This window comes from Triticum dicoccoides, chromosome 5B (genome assembly GCF_002162155.2).
Source record: "Triticum dicoccoides isolate Atlit2015 ecotype Zavitan chromosome 5B, WEW_v2.0, whole genome shotgun sequence".
Lineage (NCBI taxonomy): Eukaryota > Viridiplantae > Streptophyta > Magnoliopsida > Poales > Poaceae > Triticum > Triticum dicoccoides.
The window spans coordinates 300,735,503-300,755,016 of NC_041389.1; positions in this window are offsets into that span (position 1 = coordinate 300,735,503).

Sequence of the window (19,514 nt, forward strand, 5' to 3'; positions counted from 1 at the left end):
GCCGACAGCATGAATGATGCACCTACACCCCTGCCCCGGTCGAGGTGGCCCGGCCAGATTTGTGACCAGCCGTGAGCAGAGAGAGAGAGAGATTGTGTCCACCTATGTCTTGCTTAGATCTGGAGAGCATGAGAGAGTGAAAGAGAGGAACCCTAGTAAAGCAAGCGCTAAGGCTCCTGCTTATATATATAGTGGAGTGATTTTGTTGTACCAGCTTCAAAAAAATGCGCTCCTACGTCCACCCGCGAGTGGGTGTGAGAGAAATAGTGTGTGCATGCACCGCTTCTCTTCGTGAGAGTACAATATACTATGCCCAAAGAACGTTCGCCACAAGAGTAATAGTACAAGTGTGTGACGTGTGAGCTAAAATAAAATGTGCGCGACGGCTTTTGTTTTTTAGAAGTTTTGAGGGTTGGGTGTGAAGAGCACATATGTGTGTGATGTCTACCTACAGATGGACGGTGGGTGCGAGAGGACTTGGGAGAGTCATGACTCGTGAGGGTGCGTGTGTGCGTGAGAGAGGGGGCACGTATCAATGCAATGCTTGTGTCTGTAAATCATTATCCGACGAACGTTCACCACAAGCCTTTCCCTGATGAACGCCGTAAGAACCGTTAGATCGGCATCCGACAGTGTCAGTTTTGCCATGTCATTTAACAGAACAGCCACTCCTCCTACACACAAATCTTCCACGCGAGTGTTAGCAACTGCCATATGCTCCTCCCTCTGTTCCAAAATGCAGTGCATATAGCTTTATTGAAAATTCGAACCTCACAAACTTTTATCGAGTTTTTGTGTACCAAAATGCACATATAGAATACCCAGTATATATCATTTCATTCATCTTCAAGAGGTAACTATAAATATGGGGGAGGAGTCTACAAGAAAGACCATCCTCTCATCTGCAACAATTTCAACCACCCTTTGGTGTGGAGGAATATCATAGGAACTCTATATGATATGATATTTATTAGATTTTTTCCTTTAGATCCAATTGGTTCATAGGAATAGATTCATATACTCCACATTTCAAAGGAAATAAACATGATATCATTTTTATAGCTTTAGAGCCACTTGGTTCATATGAATGGATTCCTATACTCCCATAATTTCAAAGGAAAATAAACATTAGCGTATATTCAATAGAAAAGTTCCTATGCTGTTAACCAAATGACATCTCTTTTCTAATCCCTCCTCATAGGAATTGAGATACATGTCATCTCTAGATTCAATAGAAAAGTTCCTATGATGTGAACCAAATGACATCTCTTTTCCAATCCCTACTCATAGGAATTGAGGTGCTCCATGTCATCTCTTTCCCTGCAACTTCCATGTATACATCTTTGATTCCTAAATAGCTAGTACAACCCACTAGTAGCTTTTTTCCAAGACATGCAACTATGGCACAAGAACACGTCATGCATGCAAGTCATAAATCACATTGTTTTTGTAGTCTACACATGCAAGCACCACATCATCAATTCGTGCATGTTACTCATTAGTTATTTCTTGCATTAAATTTTGTATTGACAATGTATGTGTTGGTCACGTGCACACATATGTAGTTCACATTCACATTTTTGTTAGAAATGTCATTCTTTTAACTCCAATTCATTTTTTCTCTTTAGTTATACATGTTTTTGGAGGAACTTTTATGCATTATCTATACCCCTATATAGTGTGCGAATAACTTTGAAAGATGGTCGCTGGATGAAGCTAATCCGACAGTGCAGAGATGGAAAATCCGAGCACTACTGGCCGTTGAATATCATCAACATTCCGGCAGATTTTGCCACATGTACAATTTAGAAGACTCCATGGTTGAACTTAAGCATAATGCCAAACCTCAAAACACAAGCACTTCTCCTTTGTTCTAGAATCTTCTGTATCATAATTGCCCAAACTTTTTTTTTCTAAATGAATTGCCATTATTTGTTTTTTACTTTATGCTTTACAATGCACAACCCCATGAATCTTAACATTTTTATAAAACTAATTGATTTTGAACGAGATGAACTATAAGAACTAAACGAACATCTATATCATGCATATATGACTCAAACCTTTACATGCTATAGTGTGTATTTATTTATAATTTGGTTTTCAAATCTCATGCGTCCAATGCATGTGTACCTTACTAGTTTTTAGTAGAGTAGCTAATTTCAGGCGGCCGCGGGTATATCAAAATGCAGGGCCCATGCATCATTGCCTTTTGGTCGAACCTACGTCCACATTTTTTGTATGTATATCTCCACTGGTCCCAGAACCCAAAATGCTACCTCATTCCCATAAAACCAAGCGGCCCACACATATTAAGGCGCCGACTTGAACTCAATCCCTCTCCTGTTTACTACAACGTGCCCCGCACGCCGTAGTACTCCTACAAACCCTACTGCCGCACGCATCATCAGTTTTCTTCAAGAGGACGAGGGAGAAGCGGATTTGTAGTGGAGGCGCTTTCCAAAAAAAGATTTGTACTGGAGGCCCCTACCCTAGGGTGCCCTAGGTAGCTGCCACACGCATCATTGGTTTTCTCTTTTCTTTATGCTCTTGCGCCCTAGAGTGAAATGATGGTTGCTTCGTCAGTCCAGCTTAATGCGGGAAAATGTGGGGCTTTGTGATTTGACCCTCATTGCTCATTTACTACTACTCGGTGCTACGACCTGGGTGCCTCCAAGTCCAAGCGCTGCTCCGAACTATAATTTGGTGCATCGCACGTGGAACAAGACGGTGGATGAGCCACATGTCGGCCAAAGGGCTCCTGTTAAGTGTGTTGCCATTTCATGTGCGGACTAACCCTGCTTGAGTTGCTACACCAACACGATAGGAGCAGCCTACCACTTGGTTTTGCTCCTTGGTGAATCCGAACTATGTTGATCTAAAAAGATACATACTATACTACCCTCTCCGTCTCGGTTTATAGGGCGTGCACGTAGTTCTAGGTCGTCCATTTGACTAACTAAATATGAGTTACTATGCCACAAAAAGTATATCATTGGATTCTTAAGCGGATGTAGTTTCTAAACATATACTGTTCACCACATATATAGCTAGTTAAATTCTCAACCTAGAACGACGTGCATGCCCTGTAAACCGATACGGAGGAAGTAGTAAAAATTAGGTGATTTTACCGAGCGATGGGCGGGGGAGCATGGCCAGTCATGCGGTCCCACGTGTCATGATGTACCAAGGCGATGCGCGTGTCCCTCTTGAGGCAGAAGCAATACTACGTGGTTTTCTTGAAGGAGATGATGGTGAAGCAAAGTGTGAAATAATGGTTGCTTCGTCCGTCTGGGAAGGTGCGGCATTCTGATTTGGCGTCTCATTGCTCATTACTACTACTGGGGCGGTACGACTGGGGTGCGTCCCCCCTGCTGTTCTGCACTATTATTTGGTACATGACACGTCGACCCGGTTGCTATATGTCCCACATGTTAGCGAGAGGAAGTACATAATTCATGAAAGCGACCATCGACGGAGGAGTACAAGACACGGCTTGGTTTTTGCTGCTTTGCGCGATCCATCGATACAAACCCGGACTAAAAAAAGGCAAGGGCGGGTCTTTTCCCGCGCGGCAGGCAGGGGAGTTTGGCATAGTTTGTTCGAGGCAAGGAGGCAGGAAGGGCAACAAGCAAATAAAGGTTGAGCGACTTAGTTTTGGGAAAATCTGATTTTACGGAGTACGTACCCACTATGGAGGTAGTACTACTTACTACTCCCTCCTTTCCGGTTTATAGGGCTCATCTAAAAAAATCGTTTTTCCATTTTATAAGTCTCAATTCTACTACTAGTAGTAGTACCATCACATGTTGGATTTCGAGGTGCGTTAAATCACCCGATGCAAGCAGTGTCAAGAGAAAACTCACCAATGCATGTAGAAGTTCATGGAAATTTAGTGGTCATGCATGCAGTCATTCTAATTAATGGCTCGGTAAACATAACTTCTTGAGAAAAACGAGCATACTAATTACTTGTGCAAACTATGAAATTGATTCCACCACTCACCGTCTACCTTGGTTGGAGAGATTTTAAAATTGAGCCATAAACTGGAAAGGAGGGAGTAGTAACTTTTGTCTCGATTATTATTTGTGGCCTTGTGTAGATGCAAAATGTATTTTTTTATAGTGGCCTTGTATAAGTAAATGGAGGGAGTACTAAAGGACATATATTCCAAACAATATGGTAATCTCTCTAACCAAGGTAGGGACGAGGAGTAAACGGAGGGAGTAGTAAAATTTTCTCCTCGTCCTGTGAGCCACCGCGCGCATGGGCGAGGGAGCGGGCGTAAGGCGTACTAGTAAGCAAGCTTCACCTCATCCTGCGAGCCACCACGCCCGTGGGCGGGGGAGACGGCATACTAAGCAAGCTTCTCCTCGTTCTGCAAGTTGACGGGACACATCAAAAGTCCTCAAGTGTATAGAGCCTTGCCTCTAAGGTAGGCCCCACATGGTTTGCCTCTTTTTTAACATAACGCGTCAAGTCGCAATTTGTTTGTTCACCCATGGTAGACGATGCTCCATCAAGTGGACAACCAGTACACATGTCAAATTACCATGTGGGATGCCTTTCGTACAGAAATGAGCTCCACCGTGTACCCGTGTGGGTGTGGTTGGGAAAGAGACGGGAGTACGTGCAATGTGCGTGCAGCTCTTCTCTTCGTGCACATCCCCCACCTACGTGTGTGTGTGAGAGAGAGAGAGATATAAACCTAGACATAATGCGTCGTCCATCCCCATGCCTCTGCCTAGTCCGACCACCAGTGACCACCACACCCACTCCTGCTCACCTTATCTCTCATCTTTCTCGAGATACCATTTTTCCGATAAAATTCTCGAGATACCATTTTTCGATAAAATTCTCGAGATATCATTAGTTTTTACACATGGGATTACTCCTGCATGGGTCAATCACAATAGGTGTTTTGTAAAAAAATGCATCTTGATGTTCCATGCAATGCACGGGCATATTGCTAGTCCATGAAAACAACATATGGCAAAATTTCACGGCGAACAAGGGATTTGAATCTGCTGGGAGGGGTTGTTTGGATCTTGACCGGGGTAGCCAAAATATTGGCGACCCTTTTGTCCACCGGTGCCTTTGCCACCAATGAACAAGGAATGGCTTGGGTGCTCATGCATCCTCCAGCGCGCACATTGGACACGAGCTCGCACGAGTTGTGCTTTTTTTGTCCCACCACACCGCCTGAGCTAGCCGCAGACCGACCGGCGACCCACAGATTACGCCATCCAACCGCAGCCGCACACCTTATGACAACAACTCAACCAACCAGACTAAATTCATGCAAACACGGCGATATTTCATATAAACAATGACGGAAATCATATAAAATACCGGATTTTCATACAAACATGACGGATTTCATTATATTCAAATGAACTACGCGGTGCTAGTTCTGGACATCACAGGTATATAATACCTCGCCTAAATGGTCGCCCACCGATCCATTTGTGTTCCTCATGTCTGGCAGCATGATCGCCGGACTGCCGGGAGCCCTGGAGGTATATGCTTCAGCGCAAAGGACGGCTCGCTTCTCCACTGCCCAACTGATATCGTTGGCTGATGCCCAAGATGATGGTGGAAGGGGGCTTCTCCTCTTTCGTGGAGCCCATGCGGGGTCGATGAAGGTCCTCGCAACAAAAGGATCCAGCAAGACACCTGTTGTGTACGCCGGCGTCGCCTCCGCGGTGGCTTTCATGGGACCCAAGCGGCGGCGACCTCCCATGTTCTACTTCTCCTCGATGATGGTGGCGGACGCGAAGGCGCTGGCCACCGACTCGTCGCTCTCCGTGCACCCGGCTTCTGTCGTTGCTTGCATGGCCGGCCGCCGGCATGGGAGTCTCGGCCATAGAAATGGGAGACGCGGTCGCAGACACGGGAGGCACGGTACGAGGTGGCGGCGTGGACGGCAGCGACGACGCCCGTGCGCCGCTCCTCGTCGAGCTGGCCTGGAGCGGCGAGTTGCTGAACCGCGCGCCGGCTTGGGGCAGCAACTAGCTCCATCGGGCGAGGGGAGGGAGGTGGATCAGTGAGTTGCATAGCTCGTATCAGGCGGGCTTGGCGGGCCTCTCAACCGGCTTGGATGCGGGATAACTACTCTTCGTAAGCCATTGTAAGAGTGGACAAAATGGTGAAGGAGGAGATAGGGGAGGGGCGGAGGTGTGCGATTCTTGGCCGACATTTGGCCTCATTTAAATAGGAGATTAAATAACGAGGGACAGGAGGAGCTAGACCGATGTTGCTTTTAATGCGGACCTGGTCATGAACGGACGTGTGTCCAGAGTGGGTTTCTCGGATTCCACATGGGCAGGTTCATGGAGGCGTATGAATGCGGCAAGGAGGCATGTTCAGCCGGGCGTGTAGCGAGTGGCACCCTCGACTCTGACGTACGACACCGCGTCGTTCTTCCACTGACTTGTGGGCTCTTTGGGTACATGGCCTGCATGTCAGTGATCCAACGCAGGCAGCGCACGCCAGAGGAACTTTTGGCGGGCCAGGGCGGTCAGAAGCGGGCATTTCATAAACTGATGATTGTTCATTGATTGTGACATCATTTATTTCATGTAGATAAGCCTACTATATAATGTAAGAGAATTTTAAAATTTTCATATACATTGATAGCCCGTTCGATACGTTGTGATTCATAAAGACCGCTGCAAACAACAATGTTCTGCTTATCACAGTTAAGATTGATTAATACCCATAACAATCCATGTCCTTAACAAAGGGTGCATGCATGTACAGGTTGAGCGTGTGTCTTGCGCCATGTGCTGTGCGCATGCAGGCGTGCGAGTGTTGCGTGCGTGCATGTGTATGTTTCAGTGTTGCATGCATGTGTGTGTACGTGTGTGTGTTCGTGAGTGCATGTGTGCGTGTTAGTGTTGCACGTCTGCATGCATGCATGTGTTTGTTATGTGTATGTGTCAGTGTTGCACGCCTGCATGCATGCATGTGTTCGTGTAAGTGTTGTGTGCATGCATGTGTACGTGCGGGGTGAGGCTACACATCAGTCGATTGACTTTTTCATCTCTGGTCAGTAGATTTTCCAGCCGTTGGATACGAAATCAAGGGCCTGTAGTTTATCTTCAACCTCCACCGCCTTGAGCCGCTAGCGACCACCGGCCGAACCGCCGGCCCACGTCGCCCACGGTCGGCCCGTGCCGCCCCGCCCGCTCCAAAACCACTCCCTACCGCTGGTCCGCCGCCGCCCCAACCATCCCTCTAGCCCCCCCCCCCACGCCGAGCTTTTTCTCCGGCGATCGCCACGCCACCGCCCAATCACCGCCCCCCCACGGCCGGCGACTGCCAACCAGAGGTGTCACAACTTCGAATCCCCACCGACCACTAATTTATTACCATTTCTGTCCTTCATAAACACGCTGACGGGTGGGCCCTATGGTAATGTGCGCTGCTGAATGTGGACCGTTTGACTGGTCAATTGATCATGTCATCAATAAATTACGGAGCTGTATGGTGAACCAGTGACCGTATGATCACCCTAAAATGTATTTTATTAACACAGTATAGACTCAAACTACCATTTCTTTCTTTCATATACATGCTGACAGGTGGGCCCCATGGTTAGTCGCCCCGATGGTGCAACACTAGTTGCACCGCGTGGAACGTTTGACTGGTCAATTGATTGTGTCATCAAAAAAATACGGAGTTGTATGGGTGAGCAGTGACCGTATAATCACGACATGCATTTTTTAACACGGTACAGACGTAATGGCTCATATATACGTGCAAGCACTCACCGCTATAAGCATACACACGCATACCCTACCCCTATGAGCACCTTCGAGAGAGTGAGCCAGCATATGATTTTGAGATTTTACGAAGTCACCATAGGTGCCTCGTAGTCGAGTGGAACGTCTCCTCCCACTGAACGCACATCACCGGAAAATACTGAAATTAACCCAGGATAAATGCGAGCACCAGGACTTTAACCCTGGTGAGATCGAGAAACCAATGTCCTCCTAACCATCCAACCACAGGTTGGTTAGCACCAGAAAATGTATGTGGTGACCGTGATGAGCTTATTTTGAAGTCCAGTGACCATATCATGCTTTCACTTCAAATATAATGACCGTAAGTGTCGTCAACAAAATATGGAGCACGCATCAAATACAAAGTACGGTAGTGTCATCAACAAAATATAGAGATGTATCATGAGCTAGATACCGTATGATTACCACGAGAATGTATACGGTGGCCGTAATGAGCATATTCGGAAGTCGAGTGACTCTATAGTGCTTTCGCTTGAAATACAGTGAGCGTCACGGGTGAATGTGTCATGGGCATGCATACTTTTAGAGTGCCGAGAGATAGTTTGTGTGCGTACGTGAAAGTGGTGTAGAAACAGGGGGTGTCCGGTGGAGACAAGGAGAGATATGCCCTTCGTTTCTCTTTCCCATGACTAATATTTTAGGATGCACCATGCAATTAACTTTCATGTATAACATTGTACTATTGTATATGCTTATTTTCTTAGTGGCTGATTGCGTGTGTGGTGTGGTGGGCACATCATTTTTAGTTGGGGTGGGCACATCATTTCAAGTTGTGGTGGGTTAACATGAGGACTCATGGGTCGTTTCCATCCTGCGCCACATAGGTTGGACCGAGACGCGTTATACAAAGACCCATGTGGAGGACTTGGCGTACAACACGAAGCTACCAAAGTCATGGAGGACTCTATCCCCACTGGTGATAACCGATGATATATGATTTGTAACCCTAGGCCCCGAGTATGTTATAGAAGCCTGGGGGCTAGTTCATCGATAGTATACACACACGCACAATGCCTGGTATTCACGTGTACTTTGTACACACCCCTATCACTAATATATAATACCAAGAGTAGGCTTTTTCCTCAACTGCAAGGGTCCGAACTAGGGTAAAACTTTGCCTAGTATTACCATCCAGCCTAACAGTCAGGGATATCCTACTGAATGATTTGATGGAATCATATCTGCCAACTACTAAGAGAGAGGTGTGTCTATGGGGGTGGGGTGGGGGGTGGGGGGCACTGTGTGCAAGAGAGGCCTAAAGATAATGTGCATGCGGGAGACACGTAGGCACATATATGTGTGTATAGAGGGCTAGTAGAGACCGTGCGTGTGTATATATGCATGTGAGAGAAATAGTGTTTTCCAACTGAGATTAGTGAAAAGAGTGGTACGTAGTAGTCAGAAAGAGAGAACGTGTGCATGAGACACCCCGACACCCCATGCGTGTGCGTGAGTGGTACATAGTACATGTTAGTGTGAAGCACTTTATACATTTGTTACTTACATGGATACATTCCAAATTGCTAGCTATGAAATAGAATACATGTTGAATTCAACATAAAGGGGGTTTTGAAGATTCAAATTCATAGGAAGTGCATTCATCTATTTGAACCCGAGATAATGGCATTTGTAAATCAGATCTAAAAGGGGGCATCAATCTTTGTTGTGCGTTTGAACATGCTATATATTCATATGCATGTCTAACTATTTTTTTTGAAACCAAGGAGATCATACCTGGAACCATGCATGAACTGAGGTAAATTGCATATTTTTTAATATATACTCGTGTACAATGTATATTCAAATGTACCCCCTCCATTCCAAAATAATAGTAGCTTTAGGATTTTCAAGAGTAAAGATTTGTGAAGTTTGACAAATCCTGAAAGTTCAATTCAAGAGACCCGAAAATGTTAATGCTTCTGCTCCCAAATATCGAACGAAGCACCAAATATGCCTCTGGTCACCCGCAATCGTGCGAGACTAATGTTTGGTGGTAGGAAATTACTGTGCTGACTCTGGCCCGTGTAGCCTATCGGTCCAATGTCCAAAGGTCTAAACCGGGGTAGGTTTGTAACTTCACCAAGACGCCAGTCTCAACCGCCTCCGAGAAGCATTCATACATCGTGGGCGCCTAAACACCCATGCGCTCGACCGAAATCAATCCTGCCCACCATTTGGGACACTTGAGATGACTGTGCTACCCCCAACCCGCATTATGTCCGAAATTTTAGATGGGGGCAAAGTTTGTAACTTTCCCTGAATTTCAAACAAGCGCGTCCCAAACCGAAACATTGTTCACCCTTAGTTCCCCCTCCCTCTGTTTCCCCATTCATACTCCATGGGCGCCAAAACACCCTCTCCACTAGCCGTGAAACCCCAGCCTCCTCCATCCTCCACCCCATAGCGCCCAATACACCGCCGCCCTCCTCCATCACGCCGGAGCCGGTACCCCGACATTGTCATCCAATGCAACTGCAACCGCAATACCCTCAAGGACTTAGCAGCTGAAGCCGAGGCAGAGCTGCCTCCGCGACACCGACGCTGACGTGCGCCATACCAGAACCACTTCGGCCATGTCGTCCTATGCCTCACCGCTGTCGCTCCACTATTACAACCGTCCATCGCACCGGAGTTGTTCCCGCTACGCCGTTGTTCGCTGCCTCGGATCTAGTTCCCCGCTACCGACAGATGGCCACCGCACCACACTCAACAAATTGGCCATGGGTTCGTCTAAGGCTCCACCGTCCTCCAAAACTTCTCGTTTCTAGCGAACCACAAGAAGATCGTTGGAAAAATAGAAGGATGACACAGCAGTGCCAGCAGAAAGAGGTACTCCTCTTCCCTTATTCGCGCAAATCTTACGTCTCTACTCACACCGTATTCATCCCACGAAAGAAACTAGTTGAGCGCTTCTTACTGCATCTTCCTTGTGATACTCAATACACAAGGTTTTCTCCCATTTACTATTTCACCTTTGCTAGAGGTAAGTAGCCCGCCTGGATTTCAATTCAGGGTCACTCGAACCGCAACTAAAAGAAGTAGCACCCGCATAGGCGCGTGGAGCACCTAGTCCGCCTGTTCGCCGGGGAAGCGGCACATCATTGTCTATCATAGGGGTATGGGGCGCAGGAGCTGCTTGTGCCCTATCTGGAGGTCGGCGGGGCATGAAGGGATGGCCGAGGGGTGGTGCCGAGCACGGCGGTGCGGTGAGGTCGAGGGGAGGGCGGGGGCAGGGGACTGGGCCGGTGGTCGCTGGCGTTTGGAGGAAGAGCGTAACACTGACTGGCTGGAGGTAGATGAAGGCGATCTGCCCATTCTTTGTACATCGGACGGCGCAGAAAAAATGGACTGACCTATTTGTTTTCAGTCGACTGTTATTTTCATAAAATCCTGTAGTAATTTCGTGTGCCATGCATGTTGTAGAGCTATCATATGTCAACTGTCATTTATTTCTCACCGGCCTGCTATCTGCTACCTTTACACTATACTACTTGTGCACACACTTCACCCATACTCACACTATTGTTTTTTATGCATGGGTATTTTAGACTCTGACGCAGTGTTGATGAATAAAAAAAGAAAACATAGAAGTCGCTCCAGTGTAATTCGAAGATAAGCACTAATTGTTTCAGCGCTCTAAAGGGTGCAGTGTCAGCAGATGGAGGCACTAAACGTAGCTCTGCAATTGATGATCTCAATTGCCACACACAACAATCCCAGGTGTTTGCTTTAACTTTGTGCTGTCAAATGTGGTTGCATGTTGCATATGATGTGTAGCTTGTATTGCTTCCAATTTGGTTAAACTGCATCTGCTTACTTTACACATTATACCTTTGATAATGACATGCCTTCCTATTTTTGATACATACTACATATGTCTATTAACCATGTTCGTGCATCAAACTAATACACTTTTGTATCCCTCATCAATCACTTATGATGAGACAGTCACCCAATGGGTTACTATGAGACGCGCTACTCGTTTAAAGAGTGCAATGTCATCCTCCCCACATGATTCTCAAGAAACAGCAAGGCTAAATGAAGATAGTCAGCGTAGCTCTCTAGTTGATGGCCGCAATGCCCCCACACCACCATCGCATGTGCTTGCTCTTACTTGGCAGTGTGATATGTGGTTGCATGTTGTATACGGTGTCTACCTTGTAATGCTTCTAATTAGGGTAAATTGCATCTGCTTAGTTAACACATTATACCTGTGAATATGACATGCCTTCCTATTTTTGGTACATACTACGTCTTTGTATTAACCATGTTCTTACATCAAACTAATTTTCTTGTGTATCCCTCATCAATCACTTCTGATGATACACCTTCAAGTTGACAATGTAATATTGGTTGCATCTTGCATATCATTTCAAACATGTATTGGCTCTAATTTGTTGAAGTGCCACTTATAATGACACACATCTAACTTGGTAGAGTGATTTTGGTTGGATCTTTCATATGGTGTCTAGATTGCATGGCTTCCAATTTGTTGAAATGTCTTCTGCTTAGCGTTTTTCATACATATTGCATCCTCCTACAATGTGGTTGCCATACATAAAAGTTGTGTTCATCAGTATCATGCATCAATGAATTTGGAAGTGCAAATTTCATTCCTTTTTCTTGTATGTTTACTTGACAAGGAAAAATCTAAAAGGACAAAGGCACGGAATGATGGTGGTCCTTTGGAGCAACCGAAACAGATGATCTCTGCAGATTCTCCTGCTACTCCCACTGTAGTGCAATTTCCAAATCTCATCTCCCCTACTCCACAACCCCAGGTCCTTGCTCTAACATGGCAGTGTGATATCTGGTTGCATGTTGCATATGGTGCCTAGCTTGTATTGCTCCTAATTTGTTAAATTGCATCTCCTTAGCTTACACATTATACATGTGAATATGACACGCCTTCCTGTTTTTGGTACATACTACATCTGCCTATCACACCATGTTCTTACATCAAACTACTGTTCTTGTGTATCCTGCATCTATCGCTTATGATGAGACAGTCACGCCCGAGGGTTAGTATGAGACGCGCTACTCCTATAAAGAGTGTCGTTTCATCCTCTCCACATGATTCTCAAGAAATAGCAAGCCTAAATGAAGATATTGAACATAGCTCTGTACTTGAAGACCGCACTTCCCCTACACCACTGTCACATCCCTAGTTCTGGTATTCTTTGGGCTAGCTAGTCATGTGTTGCATCATGTTTAAATTTGATTTAAAGTTGAAATGGGGATGACAGAAACCCCCAGCACCACTTAAATCAACTAGGGTTACTAAAATACTTTTTCAACGAACCTGAAATGTCCTTCTAAAATGTTCATCATCTTTGCTTTGATTTAGAACCTCTGACAAAAATGGTGCACACTTTTCTAGGACATCATTGGGTCACTCAATTAAATCATATGCTATTTGCATTTGGGAATTTAAATGCTATAAAATATTTTAAATGCTCAAATAATCATAAACTAAAATGTTTACTGTTGGATATATTTTAAACAGTAGCCATGAGCAGTTTCATGATTTTTGGGTTTGCTCTGGTATTTTTAATAAAGCCCCAAAAGCTCTAGAAGAAATAGAAAACAGGAAATAAAAGAGAGAGAGACTTACCTGGCCTCACCTGTGCAGCCCACCTGGCCGGCCCAGCCCACCTGGCTCCCTGTCGTCTTCCTCCTGTTGCCAGAGCAGGCAGGCTACTGCCTGTCGCCCGCGCGCCACCCCTGGCCACCTCCTGCTTGCCACCGAGGTGGCCCTGACGCATCTGGAGACGCCCCACAGCCCCCTCTGCCTCTACCCTCGCTCTCTACTCTCTTCCTCGGTCTATAGCCCCTCTCTCGAGTAGACCCGAACTCCCCTGTCGCCACCGTCGTCGTTCACCATGGCCATTGGCCCTTCCTCACTCCTCCTCCATGCCCACGAGCTTCGAGACGACCCAATGCTCCTCCAAGTCAAAGCACATGAGCTCGGACGAACCGCAGCGATGCCATCGACTGTCCTCTCCGCGCATGGCCGCTGAATCGCCATCACCGTTGCGCCGCTGTCCAAACCTCCCCGAGCTTGCTGAGCCTCCCTACCGACTCCATGTGAGCCCCTGCTTCGTTTCCCCCTAATTCCATGCTCGATTTCGAGCTCTAGCCGCCTCCTCTACCGGAGCTAAGACGCTCTACCGCACGAGCTCGATGTTGGCGTCACTCCGGTGACCTTTTGGTCACGTGCTGCTTCCTAACACACTCCCTGCACCTCGTAGTTCCTCACTAGTGCCTCCGTTCACCCGCTAGCACGCAGTAGCAGCAAAACGACCGACGCCCGAGCTTCGGCCGCCTCCCAGCTTGTCGCTGCTGCCGTTGCACGCCATCCCAGCACACACCGCGACCACCATTAGATGCGCCGCATTGCAGGCTTTCGAACACGCCGAGCCCCGCGTCCAGCCGACGCCGGAGTTGGCCGGACGGGCATCGTCGCCGCGCTCCGGTTATCGCTGGAGTTAATCCGGTGACATGGCAGAATAGTTAGGGCTAATGACGTTGTTAGTTAACACCTAGTGAAACTGACAGTCGGGCCCCGCTGGATAATTAAACTTGGTTTAGTTTCTGCTTAGGATTAACTAAACCAGAGTGACCCCACGCGTTAGCTTTGATTGTGCTGACATGGCCGTTGACTGGGCCCACCTGTCAGCGATACAAATGACACTGGGTCACTGACCAGTGGCCCCCTCTGGTCAGGTTTGACCTGGACCGCCCTGTTGACCTACTGATGTCAGAGTGACGCAATGCTGACGCAGTAATGGGTTTTTTGGATTTATTTTTATTCAGGAAATTCTAGAAAATGCCCAAAACTTCTAAAAATCATAGAAATTATTCTGTAACTCCAAATGCAAAGTTTTATATATGAAAAATGATCAAAAAAATCCAATCTATCCATCTGTACTGGTTTCATGCATGATAAAGAAACTTAACCTTGCTGTTTAGTGCAAAACATGATAAGGCACTATTTAAATTCATAAATTGAGTTTGGGATTGAACCTTTGGTTCAAAATGACCCAAACCCATCTGGTTGTAGTTGCATTAGGCCAACACACTTATATTGCCATGTCATGATCATGCATCATATTGTGCATTACATTGATTGTGTTTCCTTCTGTGTTGCCGGTATTTGTCCCCTCTCGATAGATGTGGTTCCGATGATGAGTTCAATGACACCGATGAAGAGCTATATCATCTTCAAAAGTGTCAGGCAAGTAAAACCCCTTGTTCATTCTAACACAATCCCACTCTCTTGCTCCTGCTCTCCTTTTACTGCATTAAGACAACAATGATTCATCTGTTACTTGCTGTGGTAGTTGAACCCATTTCCTCTGCATGACATGTCATTACCACAGTAAATAGATGAAACCCACTAGCATGAGTAGTTGCTTGAGCCCTGTTGTGCCTACTCATTCATGCTTGTTTGTCATGCCTGCTACTGCTTAGAGTTGTGTCAGGTCTGATTCATCGGGGATGAATTGGAAAGTTGCGAACATGTCCTACTGTGTGTGAGCTAAGTGTGTGAACGCGATTTGGTAAAGGTAGCAGTGAGAGGCCATGTAGGAGTACATGGTGGGTTGTCTCATTGAAGTTCTCCTCAAGAACTGAGTTCTGTGTTTGTGATCCATGAATAGCTACTACCACACGTTGGGCCTTGCTATATGACCCCGCTCGACTTATTAACCGCCCCTGTCCTCTGTCCAGGATTTGCAAGTAGTTTTTGGTGTTTGTAGTTGCTGGAGGCCGTGCACAGCGCTGACCCGAAGGGTGAGCTGTGATGAGGTAGGCACATGGCCGGGTATGTTGGGCGCCAGTTTGGTGTCGTGGAACCCTGTACACATCATTCAGGGCCGTATGTGGAAACATCGGCCGGACTCCCTGCAGATGGAACCTGAATAGGTGATAAACCTGGACTATAGAGTTGTGTGGTTAGTTAGGTCGTGGTCTACACCCACGTCGGCTTTCGCTTGAAGTCTGCCAAGCACATGTCATGTGCAGACGCTAAGTGGTGGAAACATGTGTGAAGAAGTACACCCCTACAGGGTTATAAATGATCTATTCGAATAGCCGCGTCCGCGGTAAATGACCTCTGGGTTGCCTATACAGTTCATAGACAAGTGAAAGTGGAAACTCTAAAATACACATGATAAGCGTGACTGCTATGGATGGCGTTCTCGTATGGAGACGGGAGTGGATCCATAGTGGTGTATTGATATGGTGAATATGTGGACTCGTGTGCGGCACCTCAAATGAGTTACTTGCATTCATAGTTCAGGATAGCCACCAAGTCAAAGCTGGCTTGCTGCAGTTAAACCCCACCATCCCTTTGATGATAATGACGCCTATGTAGCTAGTTCTGATGTAAGTCTTGCTGGGTACATTTGTACTCACGTTTGCTTAATTTATGTTTTGCAGAGAGACTCCAGTCTCACTAGTAGTTCCGCGTGGACTTGACCTTTATCTTGTTACGTCATCTACGATCTTGTGCCCTCGGCAGGATCTGGTAGATAGTTAGGCTTCTCATCCCTTTTCATTTGTAGATGTCTGTACTCAGACATGGTAAGCTTCCGCATGTGCTTTTGGTTTGTATGCTCTGAATGTTGGGTCATGATACCCATGATTGTAATACTTGGCTCCTCGGAATCTATTGAATAAATACTTGTGTTGTAGAGTCATGTTGTGATGCCATGTTGTATTTGCACATATCGAGTGTATTATGTGTATGATTATTGAAATACTTGGTATGTGTGGGATCCGACAACCTAGTTGTTTATTCTTGGTTCTCTTACCGGGAAATGTCTCCTAGTGCTTCCACTGAGCCATTGTAGCTTGCTACTACTCCGAAACACTTAGGCTGACCGGCATGTGTCCTTCTTCATTCCTGTGTCTGTCCCTTCGGGGAAGTGTCTCACGTTGTTCCTTTAAGTCCTTGTAGCTTGCTACGACTTGGTTTCATACGTTGTTGATCGACACGTTCGTTGCTGGGTCATGTATGTCTGTCGCTGTAAGTTAGCGCCACCTTGGGTTTATGACTAGTCATGTTGGCTCGGGTTCTTTATCATATGGATGCTAGCGGCACTATCATATATGTGAGCCAAAAGGCGCAAACGGTCCTGGGCCAGGTAAGGTGGCACCCGTGGGAATACCGCGTGTGAGGCCGCAAAGTGATATGATGTGTTACATGCTAGATCGGTGTGACTTAGGATTGGGGTCCTGACAACCACCATCACAGGTGCTTGCTCTAACTTCGCAATGTGATATGTGGTTGCACGTTGCATACGGTGTCTAGCTTGTAATGCTTCTAATTAGGGTAAATTCCATCTTCTTAGTTTACACATTATACCTGTGAATATGACATGCCTTCCTATTTTTGGTACACACTACATCTATGTGTTAACCATGTTCTTACATGAAACTACCTCTCTTCTGTATCCTGCATCAATCACTTACGATGAGAAACCTTTATTTGTTGCATATTGCATATTATTTCTAGCCTGTTGCCGTGTATTGCTTATAATTTGGACAAATACATTTGTTAGGCCACCCTTTTAATTTGGCAGAGTGATATTGGTTTCATCTTTCATATGGTTTCTAGCTTGCATTGCTTGTAACAAGTTCAAACACCTTGTCCTTAGTTTACACTTTATACATCATACATGTAAATATGTCACGCCGTCCTGTTTTTCATACATATTCCATCCTCCTATCATGTGGCTGCCTTACATGAAATTAGTGTTCGTCAGTATCATGCATCAATGAGTCCTGAAGAGAAAATGTCATTCCTTTTTCTTGTGGGTCTGACTTGACAAGGCAAAATCAAGAAAGAGGAAGGAAAAGAATAAGGAAGGCGATGATGGTGGTCCTCTGCAGCAATGTAAATGGAGCATTTGTACGGATTCTCCTTGTACTGCTAGTGCATTACAAGGTCCAAGTCTCCGCTCCCCTACTCCACCATCCAAGGTGCTTGCTCTAACTTGGCAGTGTGATATCTGGTTGCATGTTGCATATGGTGTCTCGCTTGTATTGCTCCTAATTAGTGTAAATTGTATCTGCTTAGCTTACACATGATACGTGTGAATATGACACGCTTTCCTTTTTTGGTATACTATATCTGTCTAGCATACCATGTTCTTACATGAAACTACTCTTCTTGTGTATCCTGCATCAGTGATTTATGATGGGACACCTTTAAGTTGGCAGTGTGATATTGGTTTGCATCTTGAATATGATTTCTAGCATGTAGTGCTTCTAGTTTGATGAACGCCACCTATGACGAGACAGTTTTAACTTGGCAGAGTGATATTAATTGCACCTTCCATATGGTGTCTAGCTTGAAGTGCTTCTAATTTGTTGAAATGCCTTCTACTTAATTACCACATCATAGGTGTGAACATGTCAAGCCATCCAGTTTTTCGTACATATTCCATCCTCGTATCATGACTTTGCCTTTCATTAGAGTAGTGTTCGTCAATATCATGCATGAATAAGTTCTGAAGAGCGAATTATATTCCTTTTTCTTGTCGGTTTGACCTCACAATGCAAAATCAATAAAGCGGAAGGAAATTGGTAAGGCATTGGATGATGGTGGTCCTTCCGAGCAACTGAAATGGAGGGTCTCTACAGATTCTACTCTGCCATCCTCCCGACAAGATTCGCAAGACAACGCAAGGTTAGATAGTCAACGTAGCTGTGTAGATGATGAGCACATTTCCCCTACTCCACTATCACAGGTGCTTTCTCTAACCTGGCACTATTATATGTGGTTGCATGTTGTGTATGATGTCTAGCTTGTATTGCTTCTAACTTTGTTGAATTGCATCTGCTTACTTTACACATAATGCCTGTGAATATGACACGTGTTCCTGTTTCTAGAACATACTATATTTGATCACACCATGTTCATCAGACTAAAGTTCTTGCATATCCCGCATCAGTCACTTATGATAAGGCACCTTTAAGTCGGCACCGTGATGTTGGTTGTGTCTTGCATATGATTTCTAGCATGTACTACTTATAATTTGTTGAAACGCCATACAGTTTGAACTTGGCAGAGTGATATTGGTTGCATCTTTCATATGGTGTCTAGCTTGCAGTGCTTCTAATTTGTTGAAATGCCTTCTACTTAGTTACCACATCATAGGTGTGAATATGTCATGCCATCCTGTTTTTCGTACATATTCCATCCTCGCATCATGTGTTTGCCTTTCATCCAAGTAGTGTTCGTCAGTATCATGCATGAATGAGTTCTGAAGAGCGAATTTTATTCCTTTTTCTTATTGGTTTAACTTCACAATGCAAAATCATTACAGCTGAATGAAATTAGTCCGGCAGTGGATGATGGTGGTCCTTTGGAGCAACTCAAACAGGGGGTCTCTACAGATTCTACTCTGCCATCCTCCCAACAAGATTCGCAAGACAACACAAGGCTGGACAGTCAATGTAGCTGTGTAGATGATGAGCACATCTCCCCTACTCCACCATCACAGGTGCTTGCTCTAACTTGGCACTATTATTTGTGGTTGCATGTTGCATATGATGTCGAGCTTGTATTGCTTCTAACTTTGTTGAATTGCATATGCTTACTTTACACATAATGCCTGTGAATATGACACGTGTTTCTCTTTCTAGAACATATGTGTACATGATCAGCACATATCCCCTACTCCACCATCGCATGTG